The 14,638-nt window shown below is 40.5% G+C and overlaps 1 long non-coding RNA gene across 1 annotated transcript in view; it reads right to left on the reverse strand.

The window, feature by feature from the left end:
* The window catches only part of LOC111594342, a 30,892-nt gene extending 17,192 nt beyond the window's left edge, over window positions 1-13,700 (reverse strand). The window contains exons 1-2 of the long non-coding RNA XR_002751120.1: window positions 13,660-13,700; window positions 3,990-4,048 (exon numbers count right to left, since the gene is read on the reverse strand). This is a non-coding gene — a long non-coding RNA (uncharacterized LOC111594342). The remainder of the gene's footprint in view (window positions 1-3,989; window positions 4,049-13,659) is intronic.
* Window positions 13,701-14,638: the final 938 nt, after the last annotated feature.

Genomic DNA, 14,638 nt, shown 5'->3' on the forward strand with positions numbered 1-14,638 from the left:
GTTTTTTATTGAGTTGTCTATGGTTGAGTTTTTAGACCGCATCTATCCACACACACACACGCACGCATCTTTTTCTATCCATTGTGCAGAAGGCGAAAAAACTGTAAGCTTTATCCATACAAAATTGCTGCAGAGCTGGGTTTTCTTTTGCAGGCTTGGGATACAGCACAAGTCAAACATAATTGACCACAAGCCAAGGCAAATGCTGGTTAAGTATAACCCAGTAGGACTTTGGTAAAATATCAAACCAATCAGCACAAAGAATGCTGAATAGTATGCTACTTTTCTAATGCCAAAATCCAAAGGGTTCAATTTATATCATATTTATGTCATAGGCTGCTTAACTTCTGCATAGCTACAAGCGAGTTACAAGGTTTAAAATTTGTGTCCGGGTTATATAATATTATTTTCATATAGTATTATATTATTTTGATATAATATATAATTTTGATACTCGACATTATCACAACTCTGCTAAAGCTCAATATATTTCGAGAAACACAATTCTAAGTTCTTTGGTCAAACACGAGGCAAATATCAATTTCGATCGATGAGCTCTGAGAGGAATCGACAACTTGTGTTTGTTCTGTAGTCTGTCTAGGGAAAGGTGGGCTGGTAAGTTGTTCACAAGAAAGTTAATACTTTAAGCAAACAAGTTTGTGTATACTAAATTAATAAATAGGGTTTTGCATTTCCAAAGTTTGTAACAAATGTGGGCGTAGTACAATAGCTTAATAAGCGTTTAGCTATCGACAATTGAGACATTGCCTCAAACCCTAATGTACTTGAGGCGCCTACTCGAAGGCAAAAAACACAGACACATACAGAGAAAGGCATAGAGAAACAGAGAAAGGGAGAGAAAGAGCATAAGGCACATTACTTGCACTCGGACTCGCTGGCCAAGTGGTGGCAGGCAGCGTGCACTTAAGTAAACTGCACAAGTGCCTGTTCGACGTCCACAAGATTTGTGAGACAGGGTGGCAACGCTCACAGACTGCACTCGAAACTGGTTTCCTTGTTATGCATAGAGAGCGAGCTAGAGAGAGATAAAGGGATAGAGAAGAAAGCCAACTCTTGGGCATAAACTTGTACGCAAAAGTTTCATTCATGCACTTGATAGCACCTAATGCAGTCAAGGATTGAAATTGAAGCGGGTGTTGTTGGCAGTGGGTGTGCTTGGGGGTGTCTGGAATGAGAAGCCATTGCTGGGAGCTGCTTGTGAAACTGCGCAATTAGTACGCATCGATAGACACGCGCGTGCACTCGACACCAGCGAGCACAACAAAAGCGAGCAATCCAAGCAAAATGCTAATTAAGTGGATGGACAAAAGCTTTTGCTTTAAGAAGCAGGCTCCGCCTGCCTTGTCTGCCAGCCACACATGCCACTTGCCATATGCCACAATGGCGCTGAACAGTCATGTGAAAATTTTGCAGCTCTGGTCGATTTTCTGGTACTTCTACCAACACGCATGCCGCTACTTTTGGCACAATTAATGTATGCAGAATTTGTTTAATTGACGACTCGCATGCCATAACTTATACGCCACATACACACAGACACCGAAGTCTGAAATTTGTGCACAGTTGGGAAGGGGCAGCAGGAAGGGTATTGGGTAGCTGGTAACGAGAGCTTGTTAATTGCGCTGCGCTTGACATGCTTGAAGTGACTTGGTGCTGTTGGATTTTAATACCCTGCAGTGAGAGAGCTCTTAATGCATAGCAAGTCGGGCATAGCCCATTGCGACGACATTTGATGTAAGTGCTCTAATTGTTTTAAAAAACTTAAAGCATTGTTTTAATGAGCTGCCATATTTTGTGAATGAATATATAAAAAGATAAATCTAAACTATGAAATTGAAATTAATATTCTGAGTTTGTTTCCATGAATTGAAAGCAGTTTTAAATTTTCTTTTACACACTTATGAGTGTCCAAGCCTGAAGCTTAGGTTTCTAATATTTGTTTATCTCTTTGCAGGGTATATTTCAGGAAATTCAATAGCCATTGGCTTTATTGCAGCACTCTGCCTTTGGCAGACATTCAACTTTCTAGCAGCATGCACTTGGCCAAAAGGCATTGGACAGAGTCGTCGGCGCTTTGGGCCTTCTAAGCGAATTTGCAAGTTAAAGTTAAAGTTTTGTCGCCTGTGCGTGTCGCTGCAGTGTAATATAAACGAAGGCAGAAAAAGAGCAGCAGAATAAAACAAAAAATATAAAAAAAAAACAGCAAGAAGAGCAAAGTTTTTAACGGCGAAGCCATTTCATGCTCATAAGCATAACTTTGCAATTTAAGAGTTTTGGAATTTTGGGAATTCGCTTGCATAAGCAAGGCTCGAAGTGGAGCGTGAAAATGTGTGAGGGCAGCCAAGGCAAATAATTTGTTGTTAGCTCGAACTTAGCTTTGGCTTAAAGTTCGCTTTGCTGCGGCTAACTTTGCTTTACAATCAATTATGAGTGCAGGTTGAGTGGAGAGTATTGTTAACCTGTCCGGCACACATTTAAATGCAATTTAATGCAATTTATGGCCTGCTGCCAGGCTTTATAATGCGTTCACCAGCACCAAAGCCAGAGCCAGAGCCAGAGCCAGAGCCAGAGCCAGAGCCAGAGTCAGAGCCAGAGTCAGAACAACAGCCCTTATTAAAAGCGGAAACAATGCGCACTTCCGCCTCAATTGTGCAACTGCAACCTGCGCGCGTGTGTATGTGTGTGTATGCGTGTGGGCTGCCATAGGACACGCAAATGAGCACTGGTATAATGTGCATGCATTATTATTCATGTTGTTGGCGCGCTGATAAAGAACAAAAAATAAAAACAGCCACACGAACAAGGAGCACAACTACAACAGCACAAACTTAACAATTTATAGCGCTCTCCAGCCCGCAACTACAATAGCCACGCCTCTTTTTGGCTTTATGCATAGACTAAGAGAGAAAGAGAGAGATCGAAAGAGGAAGAAAACCACTTGGCCGCATTTAAATTACCAGCCATAAATAAACAGTGTTCAATTAATGTGGCCAAAGAAAACTGTGTGTGTAGTTGCCTCAGTGCCTTAGCGAAACGTTGCGTATACGCAGCATATTCCATGAAAAGAAAGGCACATGGTGTTGGCTGAGCTGGCAGTGAAGCAGCGGAAGAAACAAGAGTGGGCAATATTATCATAAGCAGCCACATCAGCAATAACCAGCGAAGAAGACCACGCATATTTCATATGAATATAACTTAAAGTTCAAATAATACTCTCCAAAGGATAATTCAGCGTTTCTTATCTCTTTTATGTCTTCTCTGCTTCTCAATGTTATTCTCACACTTTTCGATTGTTATGCTACGCAAGGTTTCGATATATATATTTAAGAGACAGTTATGTGAGTATAGCAAGTGAATTTATTGTGGATCGCTAAACGTTTAAGAATATGGCACAAAGCATAATTGACAAAAAGTTACAATTGATAACTGACTGACTAGCGAAGTGATTGACTGATTGACTGACTGACTGACTGTCTAATTGACTAACTGACTAACTGACTAACTGACTGACTGTCTAATTGACTAACTGACTGACTGACTGACTGACTGACTGACTGACTGACTGACTGACTGACTGACTGATTGACTGACTGACTGACTAACTGACTAACTGACTAACTGACTAACTGACTAACTGACTAACTGACTAACTGACTGACTGACTAACTGACTAACTGACTAACTGACTAACTGACTAACTGACTAACTGACTAACTGACTAACTGACTAACTGTCTAACTGACTACCTGGCTGACTGGCTGACTGGCTGACTGGCTGACTGGCTGACTGGCTGACTGACTGACTGATGACTGATGATTAATGAGTCTTTCCCAAAAGATATTTTATAAGTGAAACTCTATCTACGACTGTATAGAGTATTAGCTATGTTAAGCAGCTTGGGCTCAGCTTATCTTTTATGGGAGACACATACATATATTTATATATTTAGTTTATATAGAAAAACTTACCTCATTTACAAGCCACACACATATTGTCGAGAAACTGCTTCGTCAGCTCGATGTCTGATCTGAAATGGAAATAAATGAAATATGATGTCAAGTATTTGATTTTGCAGGGCGTCCAACTGGAATTATGTAGCTGTGGCTATATACATATCTTGTCGTCTCACTTTGCTTCGCTATATTCATTTTATTTCCTTTGGCATTAGCATAAAAGTCACATTTATCAAATTGCGAGGCAGAACTTTAGAAAATAAGAAAACTAAACACAAGAAAAGGGGCTAAAATTGTAGCGCAGCAAGCCGAACGCCCCTCGTGCTAGCCACGCCCACTTGTCAGACACCAAACTAAAAGGAAAGAAAAAGGATGAACTGAAACGTTGTCAAATGTTTGCTTTTATCAAAGGAGACATTTTTAGTTGGCATTTTGTGTTGTGATTTAGATGAAATTTCGCATTTTCTTTGCTCTCTCTTTTTTTTTTCTTTGGATTTTTTTACTATTTGGATTTACTTCACCCTTGTAAGGCCGCAGTTTGAGTGGGTTCAAGGGATCAAAGTGCTGTTTAAGCAGCCGTTCTAAACTCATTTGACCATTTTAATGTCGTTTTAAAGACAACAAACTGACACAAAAAGGATGTGCCTGCAAGTCACACACACACACACATACACAAGGAAAAACTTGTCGTTTGATTTTGTGTGTTTGGGGTTTGTGGGGACAGCCAAATATGCTGTCATCACGATTATCCTTAACGTCGTATGGCTGCCAATACCAGTTGTTTCCTCTTCCGCTATAACATCAGCACACACACACACACACTAGCACATTCTCTCACACTCACACACACATGACACTGCGGATGTGTAAGAAATTTGTAAAACGAGTCACAGCCCGACCGTAAGAGATAGCAGCTGGAGAGCGACAGAGAGCGTGAGAGGGAGAGCGAACGCTTGGCAAAAGCCAGTTCAAGCGTCAACTATAGTCTGACCTGCCACGCCTCCTGCTGCCTGTCCCCCCGTCGCCTTTTGCCTACCCACTCCCTTATTCTACTTTGACTTCTTCTGTCCTGATTGCCAAAAATGTGCGTTTCTCTAGCTGCAAAAAAGGGGGTTCCTTCTGTAACGTTCCTGTGCAGCTCTTTCCTTCATTTTGCTTTGTTGTCTGCTAATTTTTGGTATTTTTTGCTGTTGTTATTGGTATTCTGTGAGGCTCTTCTTCTTCTTCATTTGCGTATTCTTATTCACTTGGCGAACTTTTGCTTTGCCGTTTCATGCATAATTTTTCTTTTATTTCATTTCAGTTCACTTTTCAGTTCTTTTCTTCTCGTTTTCATTTTTTTTTTTTGCTGCAAATTGAAATTTAAAATTTATGCAAATTGTGCTGTCAACCCCAAAAGGGTTCTCGTGATGGTGCAGGAAATGGTTATTGCCACACACACAGACACATACAGTCCGATTTCAGCTTCAATTTTGTTGTCATATAATGGTGTTGGTAATTGTGTGACTCTCACTGTCTGTCTGTCTATCTGTCTGTTTGTCTGACTTGCTGCACAAATTAATCGAAATTAAAGTTTCAGCTCAGGCCGTGAACATTTTTTATGGCATACTTTGTGGCGTCGCAGCGCTAACAAGCCACGCCCAGTCGGCACGCGTTAGAAAGTAGAGAGGGGAAGAGGTCAGGCTTATCTAAAATCCTGGCACGCTATTCAAGTCCACAGCTCCAGTGACCAGACGAGCCATTCAGCGGCTTAATCACAGCACAACACGCAGCCACGCCCATAGCTGCAGCACATGTGTTAAGGCAGCAAAGGAAGACATGGCGGGCTGGTTGCCTAAGGGGCAGGGGAACTTACTTCAGCGTCGCCGCGTGCAATTAATTAAAAACAAACAAATTTCAGAAATGCACGGCAGTAACGCGCGCCCGCGTCGCCAGAAGCTGTCAATGAACAATGAGGGGGTAGACATGGGTACAAGCCATTCAGTATAGTCAGGATGGTCAAACAGGACACTGACCAGAGCGCTGCTCGCAACTCAGGCAGACAGGAGCAGAAGGCAGTCGCCAGGCAGGCGACAGGCGACAGGCGACAAAAGTTGCTGCTCTAAGCGTTTTTTAATGCAGCGCAGCGCACAGATTTCAGCCAGGCCCTCCATCCTTCGCTTCCATTCTCTGTCTCTCTCTCTCTCTGTCGCTCTCTTGTGTCCTGTCTCTGGTAATTTCGTTTTATTATTTTGCAGTTTTCTGTGTCGCTACTCGACGCTGTGTGCTCTACTTTGTAAATATTAAATTATGAACAAAAAAAATGTATATGGCTAGAAGAAAAAGCACAAAAAATGTCCCAAAGGCTAGCGAGCAGCCCGAATTTTTTCATATTATTATTATTTTATTTTTTTTTTTTGGCCAACTGTCAACGGCAGCTGCAGCTGCAGCCAACAAAAGCAAAAGGCAACCAAAGAAATCAGATAACTGTTATGGTTATGGACCATAATAACTGCAATCCAGGTGAGACCAAGAGACAGTAAGACTGTGAGACAGTGAGCCGGTGTCGTGTCTGCACAACTGCAGTAATCTGGGCCTCGAGCAGTGCTTAGGCGACAGCCGCAGCTGCATATGCTGCGTATACGTAACGCGCATTACGTATACGTTATGTGCGCCATTTAAACCAGCCAGAACTACACCCTGTGTCATTTGCTTTAACAATTACGTGACATTCGCAGCAACTAGCCATAGTCCTATCACTGCCCACTCTCTCTCTCTCTCTCTCTGTCTCTCCTTGTATTTCTCTTTCGCTATATATGTTTCTACACACATTTGGCACACCGCATTTCACATTCGCGCAGCATGTGCAGCAAATGTCCAAAGCTGAGGCGTGGTCACTGCTAGAGCGCTATTATTAAAGCTTCAACCTCAACTACTTTGAGAACAATATATGTTAGATTCTATTCTTATCTCAAGATTATGATATGCAAGCGATGAATGATTACAAATCTTTCTTTGTCTACATTTCAAATCAAGAAAAATCTTTTCAAAAGTTGACTTTTGCTTCCAAACCATAAAATAATTAGGCTTCTTCACATTAATGTTAAATGTTATGTATGCAGCTAGAAAATTTATCTTTTCTGTGTACTTAAAGATTGAATTTAATACAAACTAATTAAAATGTAGACTTGTGCTTTAAATAATGACTTCTATTAATTGTAAATGGAATCTGCTTGATGTGATTGACGAAATGACAGACTGATTGCTTGATTATCTAGCGTGGCTTACCAATCTTGCGTATAGTAAGTCTCTCTTTAATTTTAAGATTTTAATAATAATACATTAGCTTCTTCAAAGAGCCCCACATCCTATATATAAACACCCTAATGATTTTCTCTCAGTGTAACACTACATGATATGCCACTGATGGTCATCGAGCTAACTGCTTGAAGTGTGTCGCTAGTTCTCTTCGTGGCTCTGGCAATGACTCCGCCCCGTTTGACAGTAATACGTTGAAAAAAATGCACAAAACCAAAAATAAAAATAAAAAAAAATAGTAAAAAGAAAATTAAAATTGAAAACGACAAAAAGTTGCGACCGCATCCGGAACAGGCCGCGACTGTTGGCCCCGTCTCTGGGCTTGGCTGGGCTCTGGCTGCTGCTGCTGCAGTCGTTTGTCCTTTGTCGCATGCAATAAGTGCTAGTTGAGTGGCGGCACTTGAAAGCAGAGCCACACCAAATACACACACACACACACACACACACGCTGACTGCTGGTTATTCAATTGGCCAGCTGCATGTGTTTCTGGCGGCGCTTCGGATTACAGTTTTTGGCCCCCGTTGGTGTCGGTGTCGTTTGTTGGTCTGGCGACCTGACGCCGCCATTTCCGTTTCAGCCAGCACGGAAGTGGCAACGAGATGCCCTTCTTTCCCCCTTCTTTCTCCCCTTCACCCCTTCACCTATTCACCCCGCTCAGCCATCCAACTGTTGGCGTTTCGTGCGGATTTGCTGCGGCCACTGCATACAAAATGTGTTGCATACATTTGAGCGCTTTGCAGTAGGAAAATCGAAACGTGAACGAATAAAAAAAAGCTCACTTAGAGGCCGAGCGCAATGGCAATCAAAATGGAAATGGCAAAACGACAGCCAAACTCACATAGCACAGCAATATTTTATTGTTCTTGTTGTTGTGTAATAAAAATAAATACAACACATCAGTTCGCGTTGTTTCTATTTAAAAGCCAAAAAGTGCAGAGAGTGCGAGACGACTGGTAACAGTGGTAAAAGTTGAGCAAAAATGAGTAATTAAAGAATTAATTAATAAAAAGAATAATTATTATTTATATATTATATATTAGCTACACGCGTCACAAAGTGCTTTAAGTCAAACGCTAATCAAACTTATGTACAGTATAAATTAATTATATATATATATATATAATATAATATAATATATATATATAATATAATATATATATATATATATATATATATATATATATATATATATATATATATATATATATATATATATATATATATATATATATGACATACGTATAGAAAATTAGAATCTTTAGAGTCCTAAGTTGCTGTTAGCTTATTAAGGCTTAAAAATTTTACAAGAAATACTAATTTTCGGTTCAAGCTGAAAATCTTACAAGGGAATCTAACCGAGTCGACCTTGTATTTCAAATTATTTTCAATTCAATTATCTATGCTTTGAATACTTTTAAGCTTTAACAACAACACGGCGAAGAATTCTTATTCTTATTTTTTGGTAGCTTTAAGTTAATACTACACTTTTGACCCACTGTGCTCGGCTACACATTTATAGAGTCGCATATGCGGCCTATACTACTACTACTGGCAGACAATAACAAATGTAATGTCCTTCAGTCGCATTAAGCCACACTAGATTTGCTTTCTCGCTTGCTCTAGCGACTTTGTCACCCCTGTCTCTTTCACTGCCTTTCTCTTTGAGTAGTGGGACCGCGAGAACTACCGCCATTTGCCATTTGGTGTTTCCGTTTCTGCTTAGGGCCCCGTTTTTGCCTTTGCCGTTGACCGTTTTTAACGGCTCGACTAACTTGGCCATTTAAGCACATTTGTCGTCATTGTCCTGCCCTGCCGTGCCCTGCCAGCTTGGCTTGACCAGCGGCTGACAGTGTGCTAATTAGAAGTCCTTGTTGCTTGTGGCCACAACAAAACAGACGCCCGGTCAAATATGCAGGCACACAAAACAATGAAAACTACTTTCGGCGCAAAGTCAGGACGTGTGTTGTGTATCTGTGTGTGTGTGTGTGAGTGAACGTGAGGCCAAAAACTGTGGCCTTTTGTCTTCAATGCTATAAAATGCATGGCACTGCCAGCTGTTGTCCTGTCGTCCTATCGTCCTTTAGTGCGGCACGTTTTTATGCTTTGTTCAATTATTTTGCAAGGCTTTAATCAGTGGGCGTGGCCAGTTAAGACTTTTATCAAGTGCGAGCGAGCTGCTCGCTTAGCCTTTTACGACTCAAAACCGCAGGATGTAAAAAAAGAAAAGAAAAACAAGATATAAATAATTGCCTTGCTTGCTCAGCTGTAAAAAGCGGAACGGGCTATCCATGTATATGTGTGTGGCATATAAACTGCTTAATGTGGCTGGCATTGTCTTCCAGTGCAACGCACATTTGTCTATGGTCCGGTTCCTAGAGCCGAGGCCCAACCACAAGGAATGCCTGCCTGTTTATCATGAGCTGCTTCTTCTTGCTAGCCGCTGGTAAAATACTTTACCATGAGAAGCACACACACACACACTTGTACACGCACAAACAAAATTTGTTTATTATGAAAAACCAGCGAGGCGTAGATAAGCAACTGCCAAGCAAGAGAGGATGAGAGAGAGAGAGAGAGAGGAAGAGAGAGAGAGAGGAAGAGAGAGAGAGAGAAAGAGAGATAGATGGAGAGCGTGCTGACCATGTTAATTGCTGTGGCTATGGCTGTGGCTGTGGCTGCTGCTCAATTTGCCAAGAAATAAAACAAAAATTCTTGTAAATTATTGTCAGAGTTTCGTTGTTTAAGCCAAGCTCTAGCAGATATTATCTTAGATAATATCTAACAGCTCGTATCTTAAGCTATTCTCTGATTGCAAATTGCGCGTGCAACTGCATCAAAATAAATATCTAAGGAAATTTATATGTGCATGCGGCAGCTAAAGCAATTCCTCTTGTTTCACAGTGGCATGCCCTAAGCCCACGCCTGGCCCGCTCTCAGACGCCGCCTCTGAGTAATTGCGACCCATAAATAATGTGTCTGCTCTGACGCCCTGTCACAGAGCGGCGGCGGAGGGGCACATGCAACGCAAGGACTTGCAACGTTGCCAGCAATTTCTTTTGATAACTCAATGCGTCGTTTATGCGCTTTGTTTGCCCCGCGTTCAAGCGGAAATGCACAAAGGGGTAGTTGAGAGAGAGGGACCAAGCGACAGGGAAAGGGATGGAAGTGGGGATGGGATTTCTTCCAGCTTAATATCTACACGATTTGATATACGCACGAACAACAACACTTTTATTGCCACTTAAAAGCTGAGCTATTCAAATGGCATTAAAGCTCCGCCGCCTAGCTACGTGAGCTGCTATTAACGTAATACCTAATTTGTATGGATTGCAGCAGTTTCCAAAGAAGTTATTAACAAGCAAAGGCAGCTTCGGCTCGCAACTTATTTTTATGTTTTTATTTTTTTGAATTGAGATTGGCATTCAAATTGGTTTTGGGCCATAACTGCCTAATGCGAAGCCAACATATAGAGAGGCACAAAAATATTAAAATCGAAGTCGAAATTTTTAAAGCAATGATTTAATTTCAAATCAATTGACTTTTTATTGAAAAAAAATTAATTTTTAGAGTTAAAGTTTTTTATCAATATAAGATATCGTTTAGTAAATAAAGACTTCAAACGAAGCTTCGGCCGTTGAGACTAAGTACTTATCGAACTCAGCAATTCTTTTAATCAAACATGTTCTCATTTCGAATACTGAGGAGGGATTTTATACGATCTAAGATCGATCGAAAGATATTTATGTAAGCTTTATAGATACTCGCACATTGGTGATTTAAGCAATGCTTCTCAATTGGAACTATCCTAATTACTAATTAATTATTTACAATTAGCAAATAATTTTTAAAAACATTTTTAAGCTATCGATGTTAAAAGATGTCACTCGAGGAATATTGCGTGAAATTTGGTACATTTTCGGCTGTATATGCTTTCTTTATATGTATGCTACAGTAAGCATTGATTGAACATGAATATATATATTTTCAGACCTGGCAAGATTTTATATGTGATTAGACTTGGCACAGCCAGCTCTTATTGAGCCTTGATAAATGCTCAATTCTAATTTTACTAAAATTCGAACATAGACATATTACAATTTAACTATGGAAATCTATAAAACATACAAGATTCTCTCTCTCTTAAACTTATCCTAGCAGATTTTGTAAAATGTAAATGCGAAATGTTGGCTGTTCTTTCTGTGGCTGACGCTGATGTAGATAAATTGAGTTTTTAGTTTTTCATTTGCATAAATCTGGGAACTTTCAACAGATTCATAAATTATGGACCCATATTTCAACCGTATTATATATATTTATCTGGCTGAGTCATGTTTTATTTCAAAATTCAAATAAATAAAAAATCATATAAAGGATTGCTCTAAGCGCAAAGCTCTGCACAAGTGCGTGAATGTAGGCGTTGGGGAGGTTGCAGTCCAAAGGATGAGTCAGTAGCTGTCAGACACTTGACGCACACATGCATGCACATACTCACACTCACACACACACATACACATGCCAGTGTCACGCTTTTGAGTTGTTGCTGCTGCGTTGTTAATTTCATTCATTATTTATGGTTTACCTCGTCGAAAACGCATCGGGCACAAACTGGCATTGCACCCGCTCGTACACCTCCATCTCTTTCTCGCTCTCACTCTCTTTATCTCTTTCGCTCCGTGCGTCGGTTACACTTTTAATTAACAAACGCACGAAAATGCTATTTTACATGAGACATGTCACAGCGCCGAGCGTAGCAACTGGCTCTGGAGTTGGGTTAAGTGGCATACGCTGTCTGCTCAGCTACATGTGTGTGCGTATGTATGAGTGTGCGCCTTGCATGAGCGCACTAATTTACAAGACACACACACACTGACATTAACGCACGCATGCCACACAGTCGCATTTCATATGCAGCCGCAACTCGACTTCGCATTACGCATACGCCAAGTAAGCCGACGTATTAAAGCACAGCATGTTACGTATACGCGATGTAAAAGTGTACCACATATTTAAAGAAAACAAACTATCATAAATATATTTAATTTAACTAATTTAAATTATTAACATTTTATAACTTGTCTATTTATTTTTGGGTTTTGTTTACTTTTGCAAACTGGCTAAGACTTTGCTGGCATCTTATTTACATTTTTAACCAAAGCCAATTCGAAAATTTACTATATTTATTTACTTAAAAAAAAGTCTGAAGTTAAACTAATTTATTGGCTATCTAATGACACCTAGAAATAGGCAACAAAAAGCTTACAATTCAGATTGAGTATTCCTTATTAATTACATTTCACTTGCAACAATTTAACTCTCTTAAAGTCTACTTTCTGGCGCTTCTAGGCTGGCGCATTGTTTTGAGCTTTTGCCATTCGGTGGTCTAGAAGTTTTTTTTGGCCTTCTGCAATTAAAAGCGCGCATTAATCAACAGGCGGCGCGACGGAAATTGCAACCCCCGTCCCTGCCACGTCTCTAAATAGTGCGGCGCTTCATTTAGGGGAAGTGCCGGCCGCACCTCTCCGCGCGCCAACTTTAATTTATTTAGACCAAATACAACGCAAGCGAAAAATGGCAAACGACAGAAATTTATCTCTCGCACGCCTTGTCGCATAAATTATGTCGAACAACCACACACACCCCTCATCTCCCCCTCTCTAACAAACAGCCCCCTACTACACTAGCATAGTGGCACAGTCAGCGGCGCCGGCGAAAATTAATGAAAGCGACGCAGCGGCAAAAGATGCCGAAGCAGCGCAAAACAAAGAACAAAAGACATTTAAAATGAACTAAAATCAAATGAAATGTAGCCAAGGGATGGGAGGAGAGCGAGAAAGAGAGAGGGGCCTAATGACAACCACAATGAAGCAGCTGGCAAGCGGAAACGGAAATGAAAGCAACGCAACGCAATGCAGAATGAGAAACGGCCGAATGACAACACGAATGATGCGACGGCTCATGATGTTGCATGCAACAAATCAGAAACGTTGCAAGCGCGCGCTCTTCACAGCAAATGTTGCATGGCAAATGCAATTGTCAAGCAATGACCTCATTAGAGCAGTGGGCTTCACGAGACATGCAGAGGCAGACAGAGAGAGAGACTGCCACAAGGATGTGCCAACTTCTCATGCTACACGCAGCAACCGCAAGCAATTAAAGAATGAGGAACAGAGGTAAGAGCAATGGAGAGAGTCAGCCTGTAGGCGAGCTGTCAACATGCATAGAGCGTCATATACGTCAACTGCCTGACGTGAAGCTCAGCAGCAGCAGTCAGAGCAGCGTCTAATAAAGGGGCTGGGAAAATAAAGAGAAAAACATATTGACTAGCTGCTAAGTAAATATAAAGATATGGAATATCGTTTGTCTATTAATTAATTTAATAGTACGTACCAACTTTTCTGGCACTAGCATTTTCAGTCTTCAAGTTTCTGCAATGAAAGAAATTAGTTTGAAAGGATTAATAATAAAATATTAATAAATATATAATATAATATAATATATATTACAATATAATATAATATATATTATAATTAATATAATACAATATATATAATATAATAATATATTAGTGAAATTCCCAGAGATATCACAGATAATATTGAGGACTACTAAGCTTGATTAGATATTCATAGCTATGCATCTCACACATTGCATTGATTTTTATTACAGGATATCAGTCATCACTTCTTTTCTTATACCTCCTTAAAGCTAACGCCCACTGAGAATTCAAGGATAATGACATTGCGCTTTAAAAGCAACTTCAATTCGCCCACTTTCAACTGTCACACGCAGTGTTCCACCAGCTGTCAACCGCAATCATAAGGACAACCCACGCGCACCTCTATATAGAGCCACACGAAGGCAGCTCAGCAATGAGAATGAACTGTAAGCCGTCACATAAGATATTCTAAGCTCCTAAGCCAGCTTAGCCTCGACGCTGAGTAACCAAGCAAATTACGTCGCATTTAAGTTTCATAATATGCTTAAAATTAAAAACGCAAAAAAAGAAGAACTTTCTCATCTACTTCTCCCATTTCGCTGCAGGATTTAAAGGTAATGTTTTCTTTGGGCATTGTTCGAAACTACAAAGCACGAAACACCTGCCAGACAAAAGACAAAGGCGGGACACACAAAAACACAAAACAGTTGGACCATGAAAACAGTAACTAAAAGGAGCAGCAGACGTCACATTACTAAGCAAGTTGTCTCCGTCTCGAGTCTCTCGAACTCATTCTCTCACTCTATCCATGAATGTGTGTGTGTGTGTGTCAAGACAATGGACTGCGACAAGTGCGGAGTCTATAAAAATTACATGCATTCAGCGCGGGGGCGGCACAACTACTACAAAAACTACAACTTGCAAATGCAC

This window comes from Drosophila hydei, unplaced genomic scaffold (genome assembly GCF_003285905.1).
Source record: "Drosophila hydei strain 15085-1641.00,03,60 unplaced genomic scaffold, DhydRS2 tig00000060-arrow-pilon, whole genome shotgun sequence".
Taxonomy (NCBI): domain Eukaryota; kingdom Metazoa; phylum Arthropoda; class Insecta; order Diptera; family Drosophilidae; genus Drosophila; species Drosophila hydei.